Below are 16,185 nucleotides of genomic sequence, written 5' to 3'. Positions count from 1 at the left end.
TTGTACGGACAGCAAACAATGACTGTATCCATTTGGTAAATTTAGTCATCGCGATAGTCAATGCCTATGTATTCACAACTACTTAAAGGAAGTATCTAGACTTTAGAGAGTAGTATTCTATGTACGGCATCAATTTACAAATAAATCGGGCAAGAGACAGGTTGTATCCAAGAAAAATATATTTACGATTATAATGAATAACAGAATGAAGAGTATATCTATTTATAACAAAAATGTCAAGGGCGCAATCTAGTGTTGCTTGCCAAAACTTCGCTAAAGATATAGTACAGTGTGGTTCGATCTGCTAGCTTGAGATAACTATGCTAGAAGATTATTATCTGCATTGATATCCGTTCATTAAATGTATTCCTTCTTAATTATAATCTTTAATCAAGGTATTTCAACATTATTATTCAACGTACGTTACATTATACCTTCAGAGGGTCTACATGATATCGTATCTTGCTCTAATGATAACAATACCTATAACAATGGTGATAATAATAATAATAATAACAATAATGATTCATGTAGTACCGATTGTACGAGAACGAGTCAAGACTCAATATCTTTCAATAATTATACGACAGTGCTTCCGCTTTTGAACATACAATGTTTCTTGCAAATTATCTCTGTCAGCACATCGCTGACACTACCTTTAAATGGATTCAGTATTTTTCCGCTATCATTACGCCCACAAATGTCCACAACTCCTAGATGTGTGATTCATCAACCCCGCATTCACTCGTACATCATACCGTATGTAGACAGATAATGGTTACAGGAAAAAAGACCCATCTGCAAGTGGCGTATTTGGGAGGGGTTACAAGCGGTCTGTCCCTCTAATATTGCTGTGTTCACAAGTGTTATTGTGCTTGCTTCAAATGTCTAGACCCATAAAACACCTCAAGAATATGGCAACCCATTTCTTCTTGCTTACTTGTGATTTTGTTTTCATGATTGATTCATGTTTTGACATGTTTAACATGATCGATGTTTATTGCCCTTCAGATCTTTGCAGATACTTTATGACGACTCAATAATACAAATCCACTTCAATTGCCAAAGTCATCTTTGGGCCTGGAAAGCATAGATCAATCCAAAGAGGCACGTTATTCTTTAAAATTTGATAATCCCTATTATTCTATTGCTTTAGTTGACACAAGATTCTAAATATATCAACGTAGTGAAATGGAAATTACTAAATTACAAGAAATCTTTGATTGTTATGCAAAATTTTATTTCACTTTGTATGTAAACCATGTTAATAAATATGTTTCTTTGTAAAATTGCGATTGCTGTTTATAATATGCACGGCATTGCTGAAGAACAGCCACTGGCTGAAGTATGCCACCGTGCTAAAATAAAATAATCAAACAAACAAACAAACAAATGAAGATGACTTGAGGTGCAATTTCTGCTTGCCAATAGAATTAAGTTTTAGATCGAGAGAATTTTCTTGCACCAAAATTCACGACCAAATTTACGTTTCATTTGCGTGGTATACATTCTTTCACTTGGAATGACTCCTCCAAAAACCACAATGCCCTGGTTTGTGTAAGTTCCGCTTCCCGCATGACGTCATGCCTCAATAAAAAACGGTGCAAAGTTCAATCGAGCTCGATCTACCGAGGTCTGCCAATTATCATACCATATAAGGAAATGTAACAAACGTGTATTTTTTTTGCTTCTATTGTAAGTCAAATCCGATTTGTGGAGGCTCCACATTTCGTTTCGGTTGGCGTTGTTTTAAAGGCACACTGTCCTACTTGAAGCTACTTGCTCCCTCTATATAGAAAACTTCCCCAATCGGTGCCTGTTGGTCCCCCATGATCCTCTTTTTCTTATGTTAAATGAGAGCTGAGTTAATGAGATAGCCACCTGTCACAGTGACCTCGTTGGCTCGCTGGGCAGTCTAATCCCTTCTGGTTGAAGTAGTAACGCCTCCCTTTAATTCTTTGCATTAGGTCTGTTTTACTGATTGTATGAAAAAATTGTTGAGTCAGTAAAACCTGCCTTAGCGACCAACTGTCTATAAAGACCACATTTTCTATTTCCTTCGAATAATGTCTCTCATCGAAACGTCAAAATAAACAACCTATACATAAAGACCATTAATTATAAAGAACACTTTTCGTCCCCCTAGAGCGGTCTTTATAGACAGGCTTCACCGTGAAACGTTAAATCACGTGAACTACTCTTGACCAACAAATTTGCAAGATATTTTCTATAAGGGGTGAACATTTTCGAGTGGCAAATTGGAGTCGAGAGGGCGTGTGGTGCCCGACACTTAACATCCATTGTTCATTATTAAACAACACTGTCTTATTACCGGGCTCTGCTCAGCATATAATATTAACTACATGGGTCGTCACCATTAGAGTAATGTAGAGTACTATTCATACAACAATTAAAAACGTGTGTCTGGTGAGAGCTCCTTATCGTACATAAGATTTTTTTCTTCATCTTCACCAGTACTTAAAGAGCAAGAAATCTTCCCCATTAGAACTATTAATCTGGCGTTTCTCTTTCCGCGATACGATCAATATCGTCTTCATTTTCCACGGAATTTAACTTGAGTTCCTCATGAGACAGTACATACACGTGGGCGTGCAAAGCAAATATAGTTATAAGCCAATATTGACAAATTCCGACCTCGGTTTCTCTCTCTTTCTTTCTCTTCATTTACAATTACGGACGTGGAACCCTCTCTTCCTCCTTTCTGCACTACATAAACGACAATGGCATACCACGCATGACAAATAGACCGGCCAAATAACATATCCAAATGTTATGCATAATCATTAAATAAAGATTGTTCTTGACAACCTGACGGCAAACTCGAGACTTGCCCAACATAGCAACAAATAGTGTATGCAGACTGGATTCCGAGTATTGTAGTTCATTCTCTTAATAACGGGTTTAATAATAGAATACCTCGTCACTATATGTCCCCAGAAAGGAAACATCGATAAATTTGACTATGTTAGTAAACCGGTCTATACGGACGGGGTTATGTAGTTTGTTGTCTGTCTCGTTAGTTTGACTTGGGTATTAAAATTAATGTCTTGATATCGTTTCATAGTTTAGTTGAATGGTTGTGTATGATGTTTAATTGTACATTAAAAATAAACTTTAGTACTGGTAATGCGATTGAATTGTGAAAGAAAAGGTGTGGAAAGGATCAGAAACAGTTGATCATGTATAGCATGTAAGTATTGGTGTGCACTGCAAGGTTCTGGAGTCATCAAAATCATAATAAATTTGACCGAGTCTTGGTAAAGTAACAAGCACTCACATAGAAAGCTATATATGGGACAACACACACGGTGTCGGGGCTAGTACTACCTTGATTTCCTTGTCTTTCTATGCTCATTACTCAGCCAGTATACATTTTCTTCCAAAATTGTTTGGCACATGTCATTTATTTGTAATCTTGAACATTCAGTGTAAGTTTCGTTTGATTCTGTGAGAATTATTATTATTTTTTTTACCAGTATTGGAGTTTATCTTTAATTTGGGAAAGAATATAAGCAAATCCACTATAAAAAGTATTTTCTTAGTCAGTTTCAAGAAGAATCATATCCATGCAGGCGAATAATATAACTCTATATAACCGTAATTAATGAGGAAATGTACAGAAAAAAATCTCTATCAGTGTCTCTACACTCTTGCTCTATCAGTCCATCACAATTCGGATTGATATTCTGACATAGACACGCTATGCTATATATATACAGCACATCAAAAACATTTAATTTCTCTATGTAAGTTAAGTGCATATACGTATTGGTGGTGAAGTGGTGCTTATTTTACCTGACTGCTAAGAAAGCACAAGTGCTTGTTAGTAGGCGTATGTAGGCATATATTCTATATCAAGATTATTATCTCTAGACCTAATAATTTATGTCATTTATCAGTATCACTTTCTACTTTCTTTCCGCAAAGGACTGAAATAAATGACGCGGCAAGGTTTGTTTGCACATTTTGCGGGTAGGCTTACACTTAAAGGGAAAGTCCACCCCAAAAATAAGTTTGTTTCGATAGAGGCAGAATAATAAGAAAATCAGGTGAGTGAAAGTTTGAGCTAATTCTGAATGAAAATAAGAAAGTTATGAATTATTGAAGTTGTGATCAATCAAATACAAATTGGCAACTCTGTGACTTATTAGACGAGCTCTCCTTCATTTGCTTTGTGCATAATATTCCATAAAATCATGTTTTCTTCGTTATAGATGACGGAATATATATTTGTTCCTTGCAGGGGGAGTATAGAAACATATTTGCAATTACTATATTTAGGGTGCATGTATGGTTGAAATTTTTCTTGAGGGAAAATGAAAATTTTAGATTTTTTTAGTACTGAGCAAATGGAAGTTGAGCTCGCATGATACGTCATAGAGTTGCCAATTTGTGTTTGATTGATCACAACTTAAAAAATCCTAACTTCCTTATTTTTAATCGGAATTTGCTCAAACTTTCACTGACTCGTTTCTCTCATTTTTCTACTCCTATTAAAACTAACTTAATTTCAGGGTGGAATTTCCCTTTAACGATATTATATGGTAATCAATCCAGGAAAAGGTAGCATAATCGTTGCTGCACTAAGAGAATGTAAGTACTCTTCATATTGAGAGCGAATCTATTTCTAGTATGGTCACCGATGGATGTAGAATTAATGACAGCAATTAACGCACACTAGGTTGTGAATTAATTTCCAATGAGTCACTAATGACATCGGTAATTGCTCCTATAACAGAGGGTATATTGAAACAAAACTTAGTACGTGAATTAATAGGAACAGAGAGAAAGAATGTGAGCAATTAATGATTATTTGATCAGGGTTATGACGTATCGTAGGATTACAAACTGTTACACTGCTGCCAATAACGTTAGAATGATCTTTTTTTTTTCTTACATATTTTCACGAAATAATTGTGACAATATGTTTTATTATTGATTTATAAAGTTTTCACATTCTAATTATTTTATTGATCAATCTAATGAGTCATAGACATGGATCTATAGAGTTATGATAAGATGTAAACTGTGTCTTTAAAATAAATCATAACTATCACAATCACATCATAACAAGAGATAAGCAAATTTTATTCCAACTTTATGGGGTAATAGTGTATCTGTAAAGCGCTTAGAGAAATTTGTATTACAGGTACTATGTCCCATTTGCAGGCCAAAAAAAATTAAACAGTTAAATTCCAACTGCATTTGAAAGATAATACTAATTTAGAAGTTCCCTAAAAAAGGTGGGGCTTGAAAATGTCTTCAAGTGGGAAAATAATGACTATTAGTTGTCAAATCGACTTTAGGGCTATAGAGCCCAAAAGTAATAGTCTTGATTTTCAGACAATTGTATCGAATGGTCATACGTTTTATGCTGCGCAAAGATTCAATCAGATTAATCTTGGCCATCACTAGAAGTGGGTTATTGATGAAGACAAATGCTCATGTACGCTTTACAACTCTTTTCATGTATGTTATTACCAAAGAAGAAAAAAGCCAGTCAGTCACTCAATAGTGTCTGACAGTGAAGTCTAGCAAGTAAACGGGTTTTCTTGCATAATTTGAATATGAGGACACTGCTAACGTTTAAATTTCACAGATAGGACATACATGACATATTCATAATTCCTGCAAAGTTCTACAGCATTTGAGGTTGGCTGCAAAAGGGACATAGTACCTTTAAGCGCTATATACAGGCGGAATATTATTGTTATTATTATTATTATTATTATTATTATTATTATTATTATTATTATTATTATTATTATCATTATTATTATTATTGCTATTATTATTATTATGGGCAACAGTGTACAATGATATCAAGATTATAAATTCTTTTTATAATGATATAATTAATAAATACTTATAAAGTGCACTTATCTAATGACTTACTCAAGGCGCTATACAAAACAAAATACAGAAATCTCTCTCTAGAATTTTACCAACATAATATCATTAGTAACTCTTTCATATTTGGTTTGATCCAAGCTTTAGTTGTGCTTTCAATTTAGTATAATTTTGAAAGGAACAATCCTGGTCGATTGCCTGTTCTTAGATGTGATTGGTATCGTATGGGACGGACTAGCTTGGATTCATTCATGGAAATACAAAAGCCTTCTCCATTCCATTCATCCACAGAGTATTTGATATAGAGCATTTTTATCACAGTTACCGAGCGCTTCCAATTTGTTAGTGCATAAAATTTGCTAGATTTGGTAGTATGCACTAATTTGGGATTTTTCCAAGACTCAAGTTTTGATGAATTGTACATTCAGTCGTGCACATGTACTTCATACTAACGTGTATTAACAGTACGCACTACTTCCGTATCACTTCGAATGTAAATATAGTCTATTTGTATTGCATAAGAACGTAGTAAACATACTTGTTTGACCTTTGTAACAGAGACATTCTCAAGAAACATGAGGCAAATATGTGCGCTGAATAGATAAGAATCTTAACGCGACTATAGTTTTAGACTCTTAAAGGTACTACGTCCCATTTGCAGGCCAACAAAATGAAAAGGATTAATTTCAACGGCATTTGAAAAAGAATACTTATTTAGAACTTCCTTCAAAACGAAAGGGTTAGAAAATATCTTTTAGTGGGAAAATAAAGAGCATTAGTTGTCGAATCAACTTTTTTTTAGTGATTGCAATCATTTTAGTAATAGTCTGATTTTCAGACCATTATACGGAATGGTCGAACTTTTTGTGTTGCTCAAAGATTCAATCAGTCTAATTTTGGCCATTACAAGAAGTGGGTTATTGATGTAGATAAACGCCCATGTACCTTTACAGCTCATTTTAAGTATGTTATTACCAAAGAAAAAAAAATGTCAGTCAGTCACTCAATAGTGTCTGACAGTGAAGGCTAGTACGTTAACAGGTTCGCTTGCATAATCTGAATACTAGGACACTGCTAATGTTTAAATTTCACAGATAGGACATACATGACATATTCATAATTCCTGCAAAGTTCTACAGATTTTGATGTTGGCTGCAAAAGGAACATAGTATTTTTAATGTGATTGATAATTGTCCATAGAAAGACGGATTTAAATAAAGTGATGCACTATATGTCTGGATTGTATCCTGCCTTAGAGTATTCAAATCGGAAAGAATAATTTAGTATCCAACAGTGTGAAAGTTGCATGGAAACAGTGTGAAGGCGGAGGTCGCATGGCTCGCCAACTCTGGGAATCTCTGCTACAACAGCGCATCACATTGTGTGGCACAGTGTCAACACACTTTGATAATAGTCACCGCCTTGAAACAGGTTCCAAATCAACTCGGTCACACCAAGGAGTCACACCAAGGAGTCACACCACGGAGTTACAGTATAGTCACCCTGAAATGCGTGAACTGATTTCCCCTACCTGTTTCCACAAGGTGTTGAACTCTGGGATTGCTTTCTGTTACCACTGCGCGCTGCAAAGTGTGAACAGAGTTTGCTTATAGTTTAACACTTTGAACATTTTCAGAGTCTACGCTGGAGTCACAGAGTGATAAATCAACTGCTTACTCCCTGTTAACACAGAGCACTACATTTCGTGGTACAGTGTGAATACAGTTTGTTCATGCCATGTCCAACACTTTGAAATTGTTTTACCGCCATTTGTGGGTTATTCTTTTACACTATCCTCACTGGAACTAAGTCATGGGCAAAACTTAGACCTTATTCTAACTTAAAAAAGTGACTAAAGACCGAGCTTAATCCAGCAGCTGCATTACATTTTTAGAAGGACTTTAAGAACGTTCTTATTCGACCTTATAGTTCTAGAATTAGAGTCCAAGCAAGGATTTACCACCGAGCTCTGTGGTAACTCTTTGGTCACAGTGTGGTAGGCCTATATGTATATACCGTCTTTCATTCTCTGCGCGTGGCTCACGTTTGTGAAACATTGAGCTATACGATTATGTGAACACGACTAAATCCACTGTGATATTTTTAATTCGTTATACCTGCACAGTCTATGGTTCTAAACAATGTGTGAAAAATAATCTTCGAATGTGTCACACTTTGTTGCATTGTGTAAATAAAGTCAAAGGCTCAAAGCAGTATGCTCATTGTCAAGCACTAGCAAATTAGCCACTCCTTTGTCACGCTTAGCTGTTTTGATTTATTTTCTGATTCCAAAGTAAATCACAATTTGTTTCACAGTTGTGCAGTGTGAGCATTATATTTACACTTGAAATCGTCTATGAGGCTCATGTATTGTTTCTGCCCGGTATAAGGGTCCATGAGTATACCTTCATTTTGTTCAAATATTTGTCACGCAAACACACGTTTCCCTTTCTAGTTGATAATAAATCATTTCGAGGGACACATATATTATAATTTTCTTCAGAACTGACATAAACTGAATGAGAGAGCTAACAAATTATTGTTCACCTTTACAAAAACTCAACTCTTTAAACTCATATCTTTACAGATGGGTTGCTAATGGCAACGAAGCTCCTTCGACTTCGAGGCACTGGTCACGTGATAGACAACTACGTCATGGTAACAGAACAGTTTTTTTGTAGTGTTTTCATATTAAAATTATTTAGCAAGAGATGCAGTTCCATCCGGTAAAACCCAAGCTTCGCGCGATATCGACATATTCTACAAATTAAAGACCGAGAAAGAAATTACCTTTGTGGTGGGTGGGGTTGGGGTACTCTATTCTTAAAAGGCTTACTTGGTAATGCGGAGTGATGCCTTACCAAAGGAAGCAAGCGAATTGACTTGGTTTCGAGCCTAGGACCTCCCGGTTACGAGACCACTGTTCTACCACTGAGCCATCATGACTCTATACGATTATACACGGAACTTTGATAAAAGGAGACAACTAAAAGCTATACCTAGAGTATGGCAAAGGTTAGGAAACTAATGAGAAACTCATAAAATCAAAGGTGCGGAATTTATGGTCGATTCATTATGATAGTAATGATCGCCTTTAAGTAACGTGGGGATCACAATACATGTACGTGTAGACTTCGTTCAGAAAAGTATGATTTATGTTTTCAAAAATGTAGGAACACTGTCGAAAACCCGTTCTGATCATTTGATTGAGGAGTAAAGAATATTTTTCTCAATTTAACAATGTGTCAACGATATAACAGAAACTTGCTGAAAGGCGAAACACACGCTGAGAACTACGAACACAAATGAATAGACTACTGCAATTCCATTCAAACTCAATGTGACCTCGTATATTCATTTGCTTATTGTTCACCTATTCATACAAATATTTCAAAGTAATTTGGAAAATATATCATTCAGCACTTGAGTGACTCTGTAGGAGTATCTGTTATGCAGGTCTGTCGATTTTTTCATCAGACCAGAACGTGCCCAATAGTATTTCAGGCACTAATTACAACCTTTTCGAAGAAATTCATCACTTCATCGTACCCAAATAAGGAATCCGTACATGATTGTAAAATATCGATAAAAAACAACTTCACCAAACAAGGAAGGAAGTGGATTCTTAGAATAATTGCCTGAACCTTTCCGTTAAATCTGTGTTTCCCATATAAGTTGTTGTAAATGAGATTACAGTAGGTCCATGGTCCTATACTAGTAACATATTATTGCCTTAGGGATGGGGAAACTATACTCGTAATATATCATAGTAATAATAATAATGATAATAGTGGGTTCTTGTATAGCGCTCATGTCTGTCAGACTTAACACACCTGGCGCTTTACAACTATTACCCCGGCTTTAGCATGGCTGCCAGTTTGGCGCTCTAGCATTTCAAGGAATTACCTGCCAGGTATACTATGATAACTATACACAAACACTTCTGTTCTCAAAATACATGACTTTTTATGTTTCACGAAACTGTCTCAATTACAAGGGCAAGGTGAGCGACAGACATCACACATCCCACGGATACTCGTGTTAAATTGAATACATATTCTTATGACGGTTTCATGAAACGCTGTCTTGTTGGTAACTTATATTCAACTCACCGTGGCAGTAAAAAGATATTCCCTATTCGATTTCCTGGTCAGAATATAACTATGGAAAGTGAATGTTAAGATCAGAATAATCCTTGTGTTTCTACTTTCTAACTAAGCAATGAACACCATTGCCAAGATAGTTTTTTTTATTTATTTTTATAGTTCGTACCTTTCCTCTCTGGAGTAAAGCCAATCATTTTAATTCGTTATGGAATCTTCAAATTAATAACACACGTTTACGGTACTAGATGCACAAATGCATATAATTATCATGAGTTAAATCTAATTTGTATGGTGCAATTATGTTCCGGTTTATAGGTGAAATGGCGTATAAAGAAGAGGCAGGTGGATTGGAGGGGGGGGGGGGGGTGGGGAGGGGTCAGTTACTTCCTCAAATTGGTTGCTCGAACGATTGATTGTGCTGGCCTAGCCTCTGTAGCTAATGTGTGCTTTTAATAAAGACCCTTTCCTCCCCCACTCCGTTGAGCGTCCATTTATGGCCATAAAGACAAGTCATCATTTGTATCTCTTTCGGTCACATATGTCCGCCAGGCTTATTCAATTGGCATTGATTACATAATCATCTTAGTTGCTACCATGACAACGACACGAGCACCGCTAATGTGAGCGTAAAAAAGGTCACAAGAATCGAATCACTTATGTAGCTGATATAATCATGATCTGTTGTTAGCCTCATATATTACGATGTGGGGAGAAACTCGAATAGTAAATTAATAATAATGAAATAAAAAACGTCGAATTCAAGCGAAAATGTTCCCTCTTGAATCAACATAGCTAAAGGGCATTAGGGTCTATGCCTCCCCATAATATAAAAACCTCTGGTGCTTCCAGGGAACGATTTTAGACATATAAAACGTGTAATAATGTCATGCTTAGTGAACTCTATAATGTAAGTTGTCACCTTTCAAAATATCAAACAGCGATCCCCTCGAACAGAATAACTACGACATTTATCCCCCATCCACCGTATGAGCAGATCCAATGTACATGTATTCGCTAACATAAGTATAAGTATAGTCGAATACTGCTATCTCTTTCTCTCTCTCTCTCTCTCTCTCTCTCTCTCACTCTATTCTAACGTTACTCTATTCACTTATATATCTACTTATCTCTCTTTCTCTCCCTCCCTCTCTCTTGACTTATATATCTACTTATCTCTCTTTCTCCCTCTCCCTCTATCTTGACTTATATATCTACTTATCTCTCTCTCTCTCTCTCTCACTCTTTCTTGACATATATCTCTACTTATATCTCTCTTTCTTGACTTATATATCTACTTATATAATATATATATCTCCATCTAGATGTCTATCTCTCTATCTCTATATCTATTTACCATGTATATCTATGTAACTGTCTATCTCTAGGGGTATCTTTCTTCCCATATCAATCTGACTAAAAAAAAAGTTATTTAATTATTTTTCAACGCAATCATTAATGCGATATATTTATATCTATCTATCTATCTATCTATCTCATTATATATCTATCCGTTCATAATCTCTTCTCTCTCTCTCTCTCTCTCTCTCTCTCTCTCTCTCTCTCTCTCCACTTATTCTGCTTTTAATACGATGTCACCCCAAGTTGAATATATCCGAGGGAATTCGACAAAAACAAAATAACACGGAAACGTGTGGGTGGGTGCAGGTCTGAAGCGGATATAGTGGCAAGACAAACACAAAATGGCAAGACAACCAAAACAAAAGGAGAAAAGGGGGAGTAAAAAACCACAATGATCTTTTACGTAAAGGCCTTAAAACGCTTACCAAATAAGGTATTAAGTACACCCTTCCACCTAAACCGATCATTAACAGACATTATCATAATGTCGGTGAAATTATGCGGTTTCATGCTTTTTAAGATTGAAGGTATAGACCAGTTTTGGAAACGCCCCCCTCTCAAAAAATGAAATGGAAGCTCTTATTACCAATCATGTGAAAGAATATGTTTTAACTGATATGTGATGATAACAAAATTTGCCGGGAAACCACCTACTAATTGATATATTTGGTAAATTATCATATCGATCCGGCCTGGGTACATATTGCGAATGCACTTCAACATTGAACATTTGAGCATATATTTCTGCTTGTTTGCGAATTTAGGTTGAAGTATTGCCATCTAAACCTCTGAAGGCTATATCTAAACAATATTGAAAGGACATTTTGCACCCAAAACCCTTTTTACCACTACCGGTCTATATCTTTAAGAGGAAAGAGCGTCCTATTTTGTACGTGATAATTCACTGCTTCATAGCATTTTGACCCCTTTAACGGCAACGCCCCCGCCCCAACCCCAACACAAATTTATTAAAATTGTCTGGATTAAGGTCAAGGAAAAGAAAAGCATTTTTCGTCCTATCGTGTTAACTTCACAGGCACATAAGAAAGACTCTATTTTGATGACTCGAATAACAATCACATTTTGGAGATCTTTAAGAATCGTACAAATGGCAACTTTCGAACCACATTCGGCCGGATCGTTTTTGCGAGCCCTCTTTATCGCTTACAATGAAAAAATATATCTAATCTACGTTTAATTCCGCCTGATTTCCTCATTTCGACGATTTCTAAAACAAGAGCATCATTATAGAACGTACACATAAAGCTGATCATAATTAAATACAATAAGCTGTCCCTATCGCCCTTTTTTGTGAAACTTGAAGCCAACCTGCATACCTTAAACACACACACTAAAATCCACTTCCCACCTCCCACGCACTCACGGATCCCGACCAGTTAAGGAAGCCATAATAAAATTGCCACAAACAAAATATGCTAATCACGAATATCCTTATTATTCAATGAGGAGCTCTTTTTGAATATGAAAGATCTTACTTGCATGATTTTCAAGAAACTACATTAATATTTCTGGAAAAGAAAAAAAAGTTCCCTTTTTCCCTACTTCCCTTTTCCCTTTAATTGTCAGACAATACAATTTGACTACTGTTAAAAGCCATGCAACATCCAAAATGGGCGTTGGCCACAGAACAAAAGTAATCGCACTCACAATATAGCAACAAAACTGTTCCGACGTTCAAAACCACAAACAAAATCACCACACACACTCATAAAATATCATTCCTCACATGATATCGACCAGACACATGATAATACCATCATATTATAAGATTTTGAAAAAATGGTTGTCTACTTACGTGAATTAGACCCCGGGAACAGTAGTACAATAGAGGCAGAGGAAGGAGAAGGAGAGCGTGCGTTATGTTAGGGTTAGTTAGGGTTAGCACTGGCGAACGTGCGAACAGGTAGTTGTGGCATGTATTAGAGGTTCGCAGAGTCGGAACTGCGCTGAGGCTCTCTCGCGTGCGTTGTGGGGTGAACATTAGCTAATCTGATCTCCTAGTCTCGAATGTAGAAGTTTTTTGTTCATCGAATAACAAAGTAGGCGTACACGTACTTAGTGTTACAATTTTCGATAAAACTGATCAATTTCAATTCAGAAGAGACACGTAAGGAATTGAAAGTCGTATATCGTAACGTTGAGTTAGAGCATAATAATTATTAAATATTAATTTTCATGGCATTTCTTTTATCATGTTTTTGAATAAATTTGGGATTTGAATAGTAATATATATTTGTTTAGCAATCGATACCTTTACAATATTTATTGAGTGTCAGAGTAGTTTACTTCTAATATACCAATATTTTGCCCAAATAGAAGAAAACATCTTCCAATACTAACAAGATTATTTTAAGGGGGGGGGGGTATATATAGGAATTGGGAGGGGGGCTGTTTCCATTATATATGATATAAAACCATCTTTAACTTGTGATCTTCTAAGTAAGTTCTATTTAAAAAGCATGGGAGTATCCACAACGGTTACCCCCTGATCATACACTTAAACGTGTACACGCTGTAAAGTTGAAGGATGTACATAAGTTGGATTAAAATCTATGATACGTTAATCCCTGTAGCACACAATGCGTCAATCGCCTGACGTAATATTCCGTCAGCAACCTGTGCATCAACGCTGCGTCACCGTGAGAGCGATGTCGTATCGTGTTTGTAAAATGTCATTGCGTTGAATGACTGGTGTATGAGCTAACTGCGAGACTTGATTAGTGAAAGTAATAACGCAGTCGAAATGACGCTTCAAGGGTAATATAATAGTCTTAAAATGGATAATTTGAAATAACAAGTTTTAAATGTTCAGGGATTGACTCAAGATTGCGTATAGGCCTATTACATATGTATTTTTAAAATTTATTTTAAGGGGGGTGGCAATGTTGAAGGGCAATCCCAAGATATAATTAAGACAGCTAGGTCTTCTTAAGCACCTATTTCGTTTTCATTATGAAGAGGTGGGGCTAGGTAGGAAATTAGAGAGCAGGAAGAGGGCCATCATAATCAATCAAATTATATTTCTAAATCAATTTGGACTGGATGTGTGGCATGTGGCCTGTGGGGCACAGTTGTACTATTGAACTCACAATCGACCGGTGTACTACTAATGTAAGCTCAAATATATGGATGTTCATTTCCTGGGAATCTAGTGACGAGGTCCATTAACATTTTATCAGTGAATTAACTTACAATACTTCAGAATCCAGTCTGCATATATTATTTCTTGCTACGTCGGGCGAGGCTCAGGCAAGCCAAAAGTACGCATTTAATTTGAATATGTTATAGCGAACCGGTCTATGGTGAATGAATTACACTTCGAGTCTGAACATTGAGACTAAAATCTCAGTTAAAGGGTTTGCACCGTACTTACAACTTGACTTCGCACACCCCCGATCTGGCTTTTATTCTTGCTCACGCGTGCATGTGAAACGGTTGTCAGACTGAAAGGAATAAACTTCAGTGCAAAGCAGTCTCATTCACATTATGTTTTTGCAGTGATTTTTTTTACCCACTGACTCTGTTTAAGGTCAATCGTGTGGAAATATTGGTGTCAGGGTCAGGGTGTTTTGCTCTACGCAGAAATTTCTGTATGCGTTTCGTTTTTGCTGTATACATGGGTGTCGATCCTTACGTAATACCTATTCATCAGGGGGGATGAATGAATAGATCATCCCCCCCTGATGAATAGGTATCAGTTACAGATCGGCACCCATGGCTGTATACAAGATTTATCTGTACAAATTACGTTTTGCCTTTTTGTGCAATAAATGCCTATTCTTTATTAAAGTTGGATTGAAATAATAATGATAATAATAACGGTGGCTTCTTATATATAGCGCACATGTCCGTCACGTAGAGACGCTCCTGGCGCTGCCCCGATTATAACTCTGTCTTTAGCAAGACGGCCATCACTCTAGCATTTTCAAGGAATTAATTCCTGTCAGGTATCCATTTACATCACCTGGGTTGAGTGTGGCAAATGTAGATCAATGTCTTAATTGCCAAAGGACATTAGTGCCGCGGCGGGACTCGAACCGCGGACCTTGTGATCGACAGTCCGGTGACTACCATACATGATATCAATCTAGAAAGTGTTGCATCTGCTTTCATTTTAATGGTCTTCATGAACTTAATGAGATAATCAGGCGTAGGAAGTGGGACATGCATGTACGGAGCAGGGGTTGGACGGGGGCGTTGACTTTAAAAGGGGTCAAACAGGTGGAGGCAAAGATCGTACAAATCTCAGGGGGAAGGTCCCCCAACGGCCCAGCTCTCAGCCCTCATCCTCCTCATCCCTCTCTTTATGAAAGATTTTTTTTTTTTGGGGGGGGGGGGATTACAAGTTTATGTCAGGCGCTTTGCAAATGTGCGTCACAATAATGCATTTGAAAATACATGTATATTCTTTCTATATGATCACTTTTATTTCTCAAAATATTACACTTATTATGAATGATATCAATATGACACGGGGTGATGAACTCTTCATCCATGTATCCATGGAGATATAAGAAGAGATCTCCATGATGTATCCTACTATAGGCCTTCTGTTATCAATTTTACAAATACAGGTTACATGTTACAGTTACATTGTATATACGTAGTATAGTTTTAGTTTGTTATATTCTTTAGTATTTGTACGATTTGTTGTTATTATACTCATCATGTTCATACTCCTCTATTTTCCCTATCTATTATATGTAACATATGTTTTATGGACCACTGCCTTGTGCAGCTGAGTCTGAAATAAAGTTCTGAATTGAATTGAATTGAAATTGAATATCCATACAGACATACAGAGAAGCAAAATCAAAGCTCACGAATT

General features: G+C 36.4%; 1 protein-coding gene across 1 annotated transcript in view; it reads right to left on the bottom strand.

The window, feature by feature from the left end:
* The window catches only part of LOC588119 (gelsolin-like protein 2), a 29,303-nt gene extending 16,011 nt beyond the window's left edge, over positions 1–13,292 (bottom strand). Inside the window, exon 1 of the mRNA XM_787819.5 lies at positions 13,153–13,292. The gene's annotated coding sequence lies outside the window, so the exon portion shown is untranslated. The remainder of the gene's footprint in view (positions 1–13,152) is intronic.
* Positions 13,293–16,185: the final 2,893 nt, after the last annotated feature.

The sequence above is a fragment of the Strongylocentrotus purpuratus genome, unplaced genomic scaffold (assembly GCF_000002235.5).
Source record: "Strongylocentrotus purpuratus isolate Spur 01 unplaced genomic scaffold, Spur_5.0 spur5_scaffold_10, whole genome shotgun sequence".
Lineage (NCBI taxonomy): Eukaryota > Metazoa > Echinodermata > Echinoidea > Camarodonta > Strongylocentrotidae > Strongylocentrotus > Strongylocentrotus purpuratus.
This window is presented reverse-complemented; position numbering and strand designations above follow the sequence as displayed.